This window comes from Plectrocnemia conspersa, unplaced genomic scaffold (assembly GCF_051122295.1).
Source record: "Plectrocnemia conspersa isolate PC_06_02 unplaced genomic scaffold, ASM5112229v1 ptg000003l, whole genome shotgun sequence".
Lineage (NCBI taxonomy): Eukaryota > Metazoa > Arthropoda > Insecta > Trichoptera > Polycentropodidae > Plectrocnemia > Plectrocnemia conspersa.
This window is the reverse complement of record NW_028277167.1, coordinates 16,101,507-16,112,745: the sequence shown is the minus strand read 5'-3', so window position 1 is coordinate 16,112,745 and position 11,239 is coordinate 16,101,507. Positions and strand designations below refer to the sequence as shown.

Below are 11,239 nucleotides of genomic sequence, written 5' to 3'. Positions count from 1 at the left end.
TTCATTTTTTAATTTACGTAATTATGAAACGCAATCGCTCAGAAAATCGGTGACACAACTACTCCGAAAGAGCGGCAAAAGCCGACTGAAGCGCGGGCGGACGCAGTCGGTACTAGTGCGCCATGAATGCTCATCGCGAGTGGAATTTATCGCGCATGCACACTAGAATTTAAGCCGTTATACATGCTCTTGTTTAGTCGCTCGCCATCAACCGTTGATGCGGTTAAAGTTTTGAATCTGTCTATTTTTCGGCCTTTCGGCCTTAATGTCTCGCAGTGGGAGAATCTTGTTTTATCTCAATCTGTTAAAGATAGAATACGAAAAAAAAATTCCATAACCACTTTTTATATCATTTCAACGCTCGTATAAAACTTTTTTTAAGTGTATGAGGTTGAAAAGCTAAGTAATTTATATATATTCGTCACCAGAATTACATTTGAAATCTATAAATTATATTAATAATGTGATCATTAAAAATGAACTAAAAGATATTTTAACAGAAGTATTTAATTCAATAAAATTTATTTTGACCATATTGGCGACAAGCGCTTCTGTAGAAAGATCATTTTCGACAATGAAAAGAATTAAAACATTGAATAAAAATAGTCAAAATGAGAATAGATTGTCAGCTCTTGCATTAATATCAATCGAAAAAAAAACTTTTAGACAAATTAATGAAAGACAACATATTATATGATGTGGTTATTGATGACTTTTGTAAGGAGCATCAAATAAAATTAATTTTAAAATTAAGTACATAATATGTTTATCAAATAAAGAAAATAAATTTTAAAATATAATTTTTATTCCCCCCCCCCTAACCGCATGCCCAGTTTCAAAGTCACCGCACGCCACTTTTATACATGTACTCTAATTGTACATGAACTTTATACTATTACTACACAAAACTATATAATATTAAATATGTGATTTACAGTTACAATATATTGATCATTTTATATTTCTGTAATCGATTTCTTAATAAAACTGAAGTTTTAAAAATAGTAGTTTAACTTTTTGCTTTCTGTTTTTTAAATAATTATTAAACCACCTTAAAACTATTTCACATATACCAATATCCTCTAATTTCTTTAACATTACTCTTCTGTCTATTGTTTTGAAAGCTCTCTTGAAATCCAAGAAAACTGCTCCAATGATTTTGTTTGTATCCTTAGTCAATAACCAATCATTTATCATTACTTGTAATGCAGTCTCAGTGGAATGTTTTTCTCTGAATACGAGTTATTTTAATTTGTTTAATAGCTCGATTTAGTTTTTGTTTGCGCTCTGAAGCTCTTGTGATCTGCTTGATCTTGAGCTCTTCTCGATCGCGTCCACTGTTCTTGCCTGTAAAGTCTGGAGCATTTGCCAACTCTTCTCTGGCAAAGGCCATCTGACTGCTCAATACTGTGCATCAAGATATTGATATTTTCCCGTGCACATACAGGAAGTTGGTTCAATTCGTATGAAACAATGCACACTTGTTGAAGTGATTTGTGTCTGTCCTTTTATCATATTTTCGTGTTTTGAGTTATATGTGTATATGTATTTGTATGTATGTATATATACATATGTACCATGCGCGGGCGATGAGATACTTTTCCTATCAATCGCTCACGTGTTAAGTGACGAGAGTGAGTGAGAGATAAGAGCATGCGATCAGCATGCCCTTATTTCTCATTCGCTCTTGTCACTTAACATGCGAGCAATCGAGAGGGAAAGTATCTCACCACCCGCCCCTGAATTATGTACATATAATATATGGATATTTGTATATATTTTTTAAATTGAAGTATATTTTTTTCTTTTGGCCATCATGATGCATTAAGTTAACCTGTCAGGTCACGACGGTCTTAATTTTAATAATTAAATAAATAAATAAAAAATAAAAGAATTTCCTTGTTTCTAAGATTTAATAAAAAAAACTTTAAATGTTATATTTGGTATAAAAAATTTGCATTATACATAACATTAGTAATAATAAAGTTTTATCAAGTAAAACATATTTGTGTATAAAAAATAATTTACAATTTTCAAAACTAAAATCTAACAAATTTAGACATATGTACATATAATAGAAATACTTATTTTACAAAAGTGGAATATCCAACTTATTGAGAAGAAGTCATTTTGCCATACCATATGATAATTGTTCAAATTTTTATTAACGAAAATAGCTTTGCTGCTATCTTTGAATCTATTTACCTATAACAACCACTGATTTCCAAAAGCATTATTAAATTTTGTCATTAATAACTTCACATTTATTCTGAATCTATTATTTCATATGTATTTTTTTCTTTATTAATAATTTCAACATCATCATTATCATATGATTTATACGTTGAAACAGATGGCAGGTAATTATTTTCAGATACATCAGGAGTTTTACTGGTAGAAGGACCATAGATATCACTATGAACGCTAACATTCTGTTCTGTCGAAGTAGCCATATTGGAATCCTTCATTCGCTCTATTGCTCTATCATGTTGACTTGTTACATATCTTCTTGTAACTGTAGGGTAAATCGAATTTAATACTACGTTTTTTTTATACGTATCCAAAGCTGTAGTATTTAACAAATCCAACGTTACAGTATTATTTAGACAATCAGGTAGTAACCAGAAACTTATAATTTTATCAGAGCCTTCTTTAAAAACTATATTATGATCTTCTCCCATATAATATGGTCCTAAAAACACACTTTTTTCTTGCACAATGGGTAATGCATATAAACCAAATGATTTGTCTGGTGTTAACATACGACATATTTGATTTGTTTCCAAAGAAATTTTCATACCTTCGATAACATTGTCATATTCAACCCTAAAAACTTTAGATTCGACCGTTACATATCCGAAATCATCACAGAAGTTCACTTGATACCATCTCTTGGTGTTAATGTTCGATGTTTGAGAATTAGAAATATTTGTATTTTTTTCAAGTATGCAATTCACAGATGGAGTTATTATATTCTGGGTGTGCGATATTTGGACATTTTCTGGCGGTTTTATTGGTAATGAAACAGTGCTGTTTAAGGAAGATGCTCTTGAAATTTCATAAGTTGAGTATGAAGATGAAATATCTTCATTAAATATCATCCTATTTTCCAATGAAGCTAATGAATTTGAAATATTATTACTTTCGGGTTTATTAGTCAATTTTTTTAAATTATTATTTGTATTATTATTTTTTAATAGTGATTGTTTGATAGTAAGAGTTTTTGTAATGGAGTTTTCATTTGACTTACTTTTTCTTTTATTTATTTTTTTTAATTTCCCCTTCTGTTGATTTTTTTTCACAGAAACCTTATGTTGTAAGACTGGTGAATTTTGTAAATTTACATGACACTCATCGGCAGTGACAGGTTCATCAACAGAAACAATACACTTGTTTGACACATATGCGGATGATTTTATATTATTATTACGAAGAATTACATCACTATTTTTCTTCAAGTTAAAGCAAAAAATATTATTCATTCTCCAAGCATATTTTTTCCCGACAAGAACTATAAAAGTATTATGCAGAATAACCTTATTATGAATGTCAGTCAAAAATTGAGGATAAAATTCTCGTAAGGTTGCATCAGATTCTGTTATAAGAACACTTTTATATGGGAAACTAGCCTGCTTATTTAACGTCACATTTGGTATATATGGCCTTTCTGTCGACAGCCAAATGAAAATCTTTCCCAAAGAAAAATTACCCAGTAATGCACACCATGAAATCACAACAGATTCATTTTTCGGTGTATATAAGAACGATACATATTTAGCTTCTTTTGGTACCTTAAAACTTTTAGTTTGAATAATAGCATCTACAATTTTTTTATCTATCCATGGATCCTTCAAATAAACTAATGATTTCTTTTTCGGATTTTTGGCAGGAGGGGTGTTCTTTTCAGCACACATTGACTGGATCTTAGTTTTTGACTGTGAGTCGATTCCATTATTTTTTTGATTGGTTATAGTTACTGTTTTATTTATTTTTCTTTTTTTTAAATTTGGTACTGTTGCGTCATTTTTTGTTTGTTCTAATGGTATAGGAGCAATTTTAGAGCACGGCTTTTTGTTATAATACATGGAGTTGTATTCGAGATCACCTAGCACGTTTTTATTTTTACAAAAGCATCTGTACAACCCGTGAACCATGCACCAAGGCTCGAAATCGATTTTCTTAGGTATCCTAGGTAATAAAACTTTGAGCTTAGTTTTAAGGGCATCACTCTTTTCCTTTTTGTATATATCACATTTACATTTTAACATGCATTCAGTTAAACGGCAGTGTTCGCTTAACAAATAATTATTCTTCAAGCTGGAGCACACACAGCCTAAATTGCAAGAGTCTTCACCGCATTCTGTGTTTGTATTTTGGGAATGTTCTTCATTATCTATCACCATCGAGTTTTTCACGTATGTAGATTTATTACTGACTATGTGTTCATTTTCTTTTTCATAGTCATTATCTGGATCTTTAAGGGCGTAAAAATCTTGCATACTGCTTATAGCGACAGACCGTAATACATCTCTCATCACACATATGACTGAATTATCAATATCGTCTTTACCGCGGTAGCTATCTAAAAACTCCACATTGCTATACAGATCAAATTCTGATAATTGTCTTTCGTCTTTTGCTGATTGATCTATAAGACCACTCGGATCCTTAATGGACTTTAGATAATTATATATACAAGTGTCCGCAAAGGTTTCGATTTGTGAAGAGATTGTCAAACCTATCGGTGGATGTTTAACACGTTTAACATTTCCCAAATATTTTTTTAATGTCTCGTTTAATCGATTATCACATTTTCTTGAAAGCTTAGGATGTTGAATAGAATATGATAATTCTTTCCAATCGGCTCCCTTGCTCCCTGGCAATCGCACTCTCGATCCGTCTACAGCTAAAAACTGCTCGGCAAACCTATGGTTGAATATATTTACTTTATTAATCGCTTTTAAAGTAGATCTGTTGATTGGTTTTGCTAAATTGATGAAAATTATGAGATTTTTTATTTCTGTTTTACTTAAAGAACCACAATTGTCTATTTTGTCTGTGTAATAATCCATAAAAAATTGATTATCGTCAATTTTGCCATATAATTTTTTTATATATTTTCTATGTTCAATTTTTCTTATTGTTTTCTCTGTCCTTTTCAATTGTGTTTTGGTAGGATTTTTCATTGGTGTTTTACATTTTGCTTTTGGCATAATATATACCTTTGCTGGAGGTGTATTAAATTGAACTTCCACTAATTCTTCCGTATCTATATTTTCAACAAAACTTTGGTTGTCCAGTAATTTCTCGTCGCATTGAATCACACACATGTCCGCCACGAAATTTGATGATATCTAAAAACAATAGAAATAGATACTATTACTTAAATACATAAAAATAGCTATTACTTAAATACATAAAAAAAAATGCTAAATATTATACATATTTCTATCATTTATTAACAAAGTTTATTTTTATTGTGATTATTGTATTCAACACAAACTTATTTATTTAAATTAAATATTGAATAAATTATTATTCAAACTTATTGGCCCTAATATCTAAATTTAATAATAAAACCTCATCATATTTTTTTGTTTCTACTGTGGGAGGGGCTTATTAAGCTATCTTGTAGCCGCTGACACTGTGCGCGCTACCTTTTGTTTCCGAGCCACAGTCAAATGCCATCTCAGAATTGCCTGTTTCTGTTAACTTCGCCTCACAGCACCACACTAGTACCCGAACTTATATCGTTTGCTCGCCGCCTTTCTTCGCTTCCATCGACTTCCTTGCTCTCTCGCTCGCACCAACCTCACAATATACTAGAGCAAAAGACATTCGCTCGCACCGACCCAATGCGTATTAGAGCATTATTCACTTCTTTGCTTGCATTGTTTTACCGTGCGCTAAAGTTCCATCCACTCCAACAACCGATAGCTCCAAGTAAGTGCCAAAGTCTCCGTCTCTCCTCTTAGTCGAAATAGTAGTTAGCAATACTAAATTGCTAGGGGGGAGGTAATTTGGGGGCCGATTCATTTAATTACCCTGGAGCTATGTAACACACTGGCAACACACACTGACATAACAACCGCGAAAAGAACTACTTCACTTGGCGACACAAAGTGAATAGGACGTGGGAGGCAGGGTCGTCATTTGGGGAGAGGGGCAAGTGGGGGCATTTGTCTCCTCTTGAATTTGGCCAGATAAACGCATGTTATTTAATTAAAAACTATGAATTCTAATGAAATAGAAATATTAAAAAAAACTATAATGACGTCCCTGAATATAAACCAGAAATTCTTGGGATATATCTCTAAAAATATCTAAAAAAAAACAGCCTCGAATCTATCCCGAAAATATTTTTTAAAATATGTCATTTCAGTGAAATCATATAGGAATACATTTTCACCGGTTGATATATATTTTAACCAGTGAAAATATAATTTATCTGGCAGGTGCTAGTAAAATTATATGATTTCAATCTTTTAATACGTAGTAATATATGCATTTACATACTAGGGGTCGCAAACCGGGATCCCGATTCTCGAAAACACCAGGATACTGGACTTTAAAGGATGCTTCAAAATATCTGGATTGAATTTATGAAAACCGAAATTTTCGGAATTTCGTTTTTAAAAAATATAAATCGCTTTTCTTAGTTTCCATATCGTCATGTCAATAATTTATGTGATGTGCGAACCCTTCACACCACATGTCTCAACTGCGTTAGCTGTTGATGCGATCAACCGACAGACTAGATCTGTGTTCTGTGATTCATTTGTAAAGAAGCATGTGTTGTAATTAGTTTTGTTTTTATATTGTGTATGTGTAACATTTTTTTTAAGTTGTAGACGTCAAAACGATTCGATTTAAATAAATAAACTAAATATATTTTTGTTAATTGACATTTACTGTTATAATTATTTATTTACCCTCCAGGTTGATAGAAAGAAATGGGGGGCTTTAATAAAGATAATATATACCTAAATAAGAAAAGCATATGAAACTATCGGAAGCAAAGACATCAGTTTGGTATTATTTCTTGAAAACTACGGACAATCTCTCAGCCAAATTTATTAACTGTAACAAAATACTTAAAACATTGAGCGGTACAACTTCATGCCTCGCACTCATTTAAAGGTTACGAGTATTATTATATCTCAAAAAGAAAACCAATTATAAAGTGAATTATTACTGTTTTTGTCACAAAATATAGGTAACAACATTTTTCTGTCTTAAACTTAAAGGATTTGATTATAAAAATATGGATAATTTCTATATTCGCAAAATTTAATATTACACTTAAATTTGTATAAGATCTTAATAAATAAACCCATATCAGCCAAAAAAAATGTAATTATAATATTCTTACACCACGGAGCAGCAAGGTGAAAAGTATGACGTGCGCGACCCAAAGAAATAGCTAAGGGAGGGGGCGAGCGTTATGGTCAGAGGGTGGCAGAGTAAAATAGACTGGCGCTCGCCGTAGAAGACGGGTGTCATTTCGGTACTGCGGCTTAAGAGACAGAACTAGAACGAGACTCAACGAAAATTAGCTTTAACAATATAATAGAAATACCAAAAATGTAATATAATAGAAATATCGAAAATTTCTAAAATCCCGGTATTTTGAAGCACACGTTTTAGCCCGGTATCCCGGTATTTTCGAGTTGGGATCCTGGTTTGTGTCCCCCTAGTTCAAAGTTAAGAGCTTCAGATTTAGTGTAATTTATAGTTTTGATCAGCGAATTAAGAGTCTTTTGCAGAGTAGCTGAAAGTCTTACTGGCGAAAGTATTTCGATGAATCATGCAGTGGATTCCCTTCGATTGAGGAGCAAGTTTTTTTACCTTTTTCAGAAAGCCCGACTCTACATACCCCACGGATGTCTCTCCACTCTCCAGTCAAAAAATAAGTATTCATCTTCTCCATAATATCTTCACATTTTGTAGTAGTTTCAAGTTTACTTCAAAATAGAAACTCTTCTTTGATAGCATCTGAATGAATATATTTCACGAAAACAAGCAACTGGGAATATGAGCTTACGTCTGTTGATTCATCTACTTGAAAAAAACCAACGGTGAAGCTTTGATTTCATTCAAAATCTGCTCTTTGACGTATATGGACATGTCCGATATACGCTGTTGAATAGTATTATTGGAAGGAGATATTTTTTGCAGCTTTACTTCGCTGGAATCCCCAAGAACTAATTTCACCATCTTCAACATGCAGGGTTTTATTAGTGTTTCTCCAATTGTGTGAGGTTTCTTTTTTTAGAAATTTCCAATTCTACTTCATATGATGCTTGCACTAATGCTGAGCTTTCTTGATGATAATGTGCTGTGTCATCAAGTTTCTTGACTTAACAAGCAGTTTCATACAGATGAAAAAACTCAAAATATTTTTTAGAATGTTCTGAATATTTCGTCTTGAAATGAGGTTTCATAGATATAGCATTGAGAACAACCTTGCAAAAAACACATTGTGGCTTCACTATTCCATTGCTAGTCAAGTATGTAAAGCCATATTTCAGATAATCTTTTGAATATTTGCGTTTTCTTTCCACGGCAAGGGATTTCTAAATTAGCGGCTGAATATTCGCAGCAATATATCTTTTCGTAAATAGCAGGTTATATATTATATATGGTTATTAAATTAAAAATTCTATTAAAAGTCTATTCAAACTTCAAGACACTGATTAAAAATTAATAATAATACTTTAAAATCAATATCTTTTTTAAGTTACTGTTTTAAGCCGCGACCCTACAGAAAAAAGTTGAGAACCCGTGCTTTAAAGAATAGTTGAAATTTATTTTAAGAATTGAAAATATACAATTCTGAAAAGTACATCTGATTCTCTTTTAGCAGTTTCAAAGAAGTTTAAAGAATAAATATTTTCGTAAATTTTTTAGCGATGCTTTCGATTTTGTAATTAGAGCAGTTTTCTTCCTTTTTTCTCTTTTGTTATTGGAACAGCTAATTTCTTCTCGAGAAAACTAAAGCCGAGCGAAAAGTACAGTACATTCAATAAAGAACTCTTAGCAATGAACTGTGCTGTAAACATTTTCGGCATTTAGTCGAAGGGAGAGAATTTCTGATATATACACACCAAAAACCACTTACCCACTGTTTCAACAGCAACTGGAGAAGTGCTCTCTGAGACAATTTCGTAAGATAGACTTCATTGGACAGTTCAGTACCGACTTTCAGTACGTATCCGTTAAAGATAATTTTGTAGTCAATGTTGTCAAGAATTGAAGAAGAGACGACGCCGGTAGATTATCGGGCACCAGCAGGGTCACAGCAGCAAGATTCGGAGCTCCATAATTTCGTAACCAGCAATACAGGATATCAGCTGAAACAAATACAGATACCAGATTTGTTTGTATGAATATCCAGATCACGCTTGTAGATCGTAGAATCATTTCGTAGGATGGTCTTCCAGGCATTGCATAATATTGCACATCCAGGCCGGTAAAATTTATTACTAGATGTATGTATATGGGTATCAATAAAGGCACTGTGCACAATGGATTTGACAATGGACTGAGTGTCAGCCCAGGTAATATAGAATAAAATGGCAAACAATGTCGCTCGGGCATTTTACAACAGTTGGATAGCACGATTCGGCATACCACTGATCAGTGCAAAAAATATTTAAGCTGTTATGGTACTAGGCGCTTAAGAACGACAGCTATCATCCAGCAGTAAAAATAATAGAAGAGCGCCTTTATCATCGACTAAAAGACGCCATAAAATGCCATCAGAACAACCAGTGAACAGAAACATTACCCACAGTTCTCCTATGCATACGGTCATCCTGCCACCAAGATTTGAAAGCCACATCCGCAGAAGTGGTATATGGCGAGTCATACGATTACCAAGCGAATTCCTCATAGCAGGAACAATAAACATGCAAGGAACCGATTTTGCAAATGAGCTGAAAGGGAACTTCCAACTTCTTTACTCAAGACAGCAACAAAAAGTCATTTGCGTTTTAAAACGTGGCTACTGCAGAAATGGTTTCGCTCGACAAGATGAACCGAAAGACGTTAATCAAATGCCATATAACGAAATATTAAAACCTTTATAGTGAACAATAAAGGTACTAGGGTTTAGCTTATGCGTCTGTCAATGTTATATACATGTCAATAATTTCTTATTTTTGTTACCTATAGCATTGGTAAATTAATTGTTACCCCTAGTGATCAACATTTAAGCAGGAAAATGTGACAGGTGTCATATGCGGCAAATAAAAATTTCAGTGCTGCCAGCATAAATAATATCGGAGTCGACAGTTTTTAACCGTAACCAGACAACTGAGCACGTGCGTTGAACACATGACAACTGAACACAGTGACAAATGAATACATATACTATAGAACACAACGACAATTCAACAGAAACGGCAAAAAAGTTTGAAATGGCATAAATAAAATAAATTATAAATCATTTATTTGGATCATTTAACCATCTTCAGGTATTCTCACCTTTCATAACTAAAGATTTTTCTAATATATCATGACCAATCAATAAACTTATTTATTAGCCTAAATAATTTAAATATTTATGACAATGACAAAAAGAGCATTTGTAAGCCCAATATTAACATAAAACTAGCCCGTAGTCATTTTTTACTATGTACCGTCTTTTTCCGGAAATAAAACATCCTCTGAAAATAAGCCCTAGCGTGATTTTCAGGAGTTTTTGGAATATAAGCCCTCCCCCGAAAATAAGCCCTAGTTAAAATAAAATGAGCGCCAACATGTGGCGATTGAAATTCAGGATGGAATTCAGAATTTGATTAGTTATGACTATGTTCCAAAAGAAAATGAAATGACTGTATTTGAATAAATTTGAAATAAATGTAAAATTCCTATATAAAAATAAATATTAATCGAAAATATATAAACTTACATATTGTACGTGAAAAGTAAGCCCTCCCCCGATAATAAGACCTAGCTCATATTTCGGACCAAAAAAGAAAGTAAGACAGTGTCTTATTTTCGGAAAAAGACGGTACTAGTAAATTAATACAAAACTATTACAAGCCACCATCAATATTTTTAATATTTAAAAAATAGTTAAATAAAAAAATGAAATAAATTGACCATTAAATGTTTTGCGCATTCGCGTTCGTGATCATTATGGTTGGCCATAACACTTCCCTCCTCGCCTAAAATAATAATTTCCCAACTTATACGAAATATGAAATTTTAAAATGGAATATTAAACGAATCG

General features: G+C 32.5%; 1 long non-coding RNA gene across 1 annotated transcript; it reads right to left on the bottom strand.

Moving 5' to 3' along the window:
- Positions 1-4,228: 4,228 nt before the first annotated feature.
- LOC148236771 (uncharacterized) lies at positions 4,229-10,264 on the bottom strand. Its single transcript, XR_015808996.1, has 3 exons — positions 10,171-10,264; positions 9,122-9,353; positions 4,229-5,354 (listed from the first exon to the last, which is right to left on the bottom strand). It is a non-coding gene; the product is annotated as an uncharacterized LOC148236771 (long non-coding RNA).
- Between the last annotated feature and the right edge of the window lie 975 nt (positions 10,265-11,239).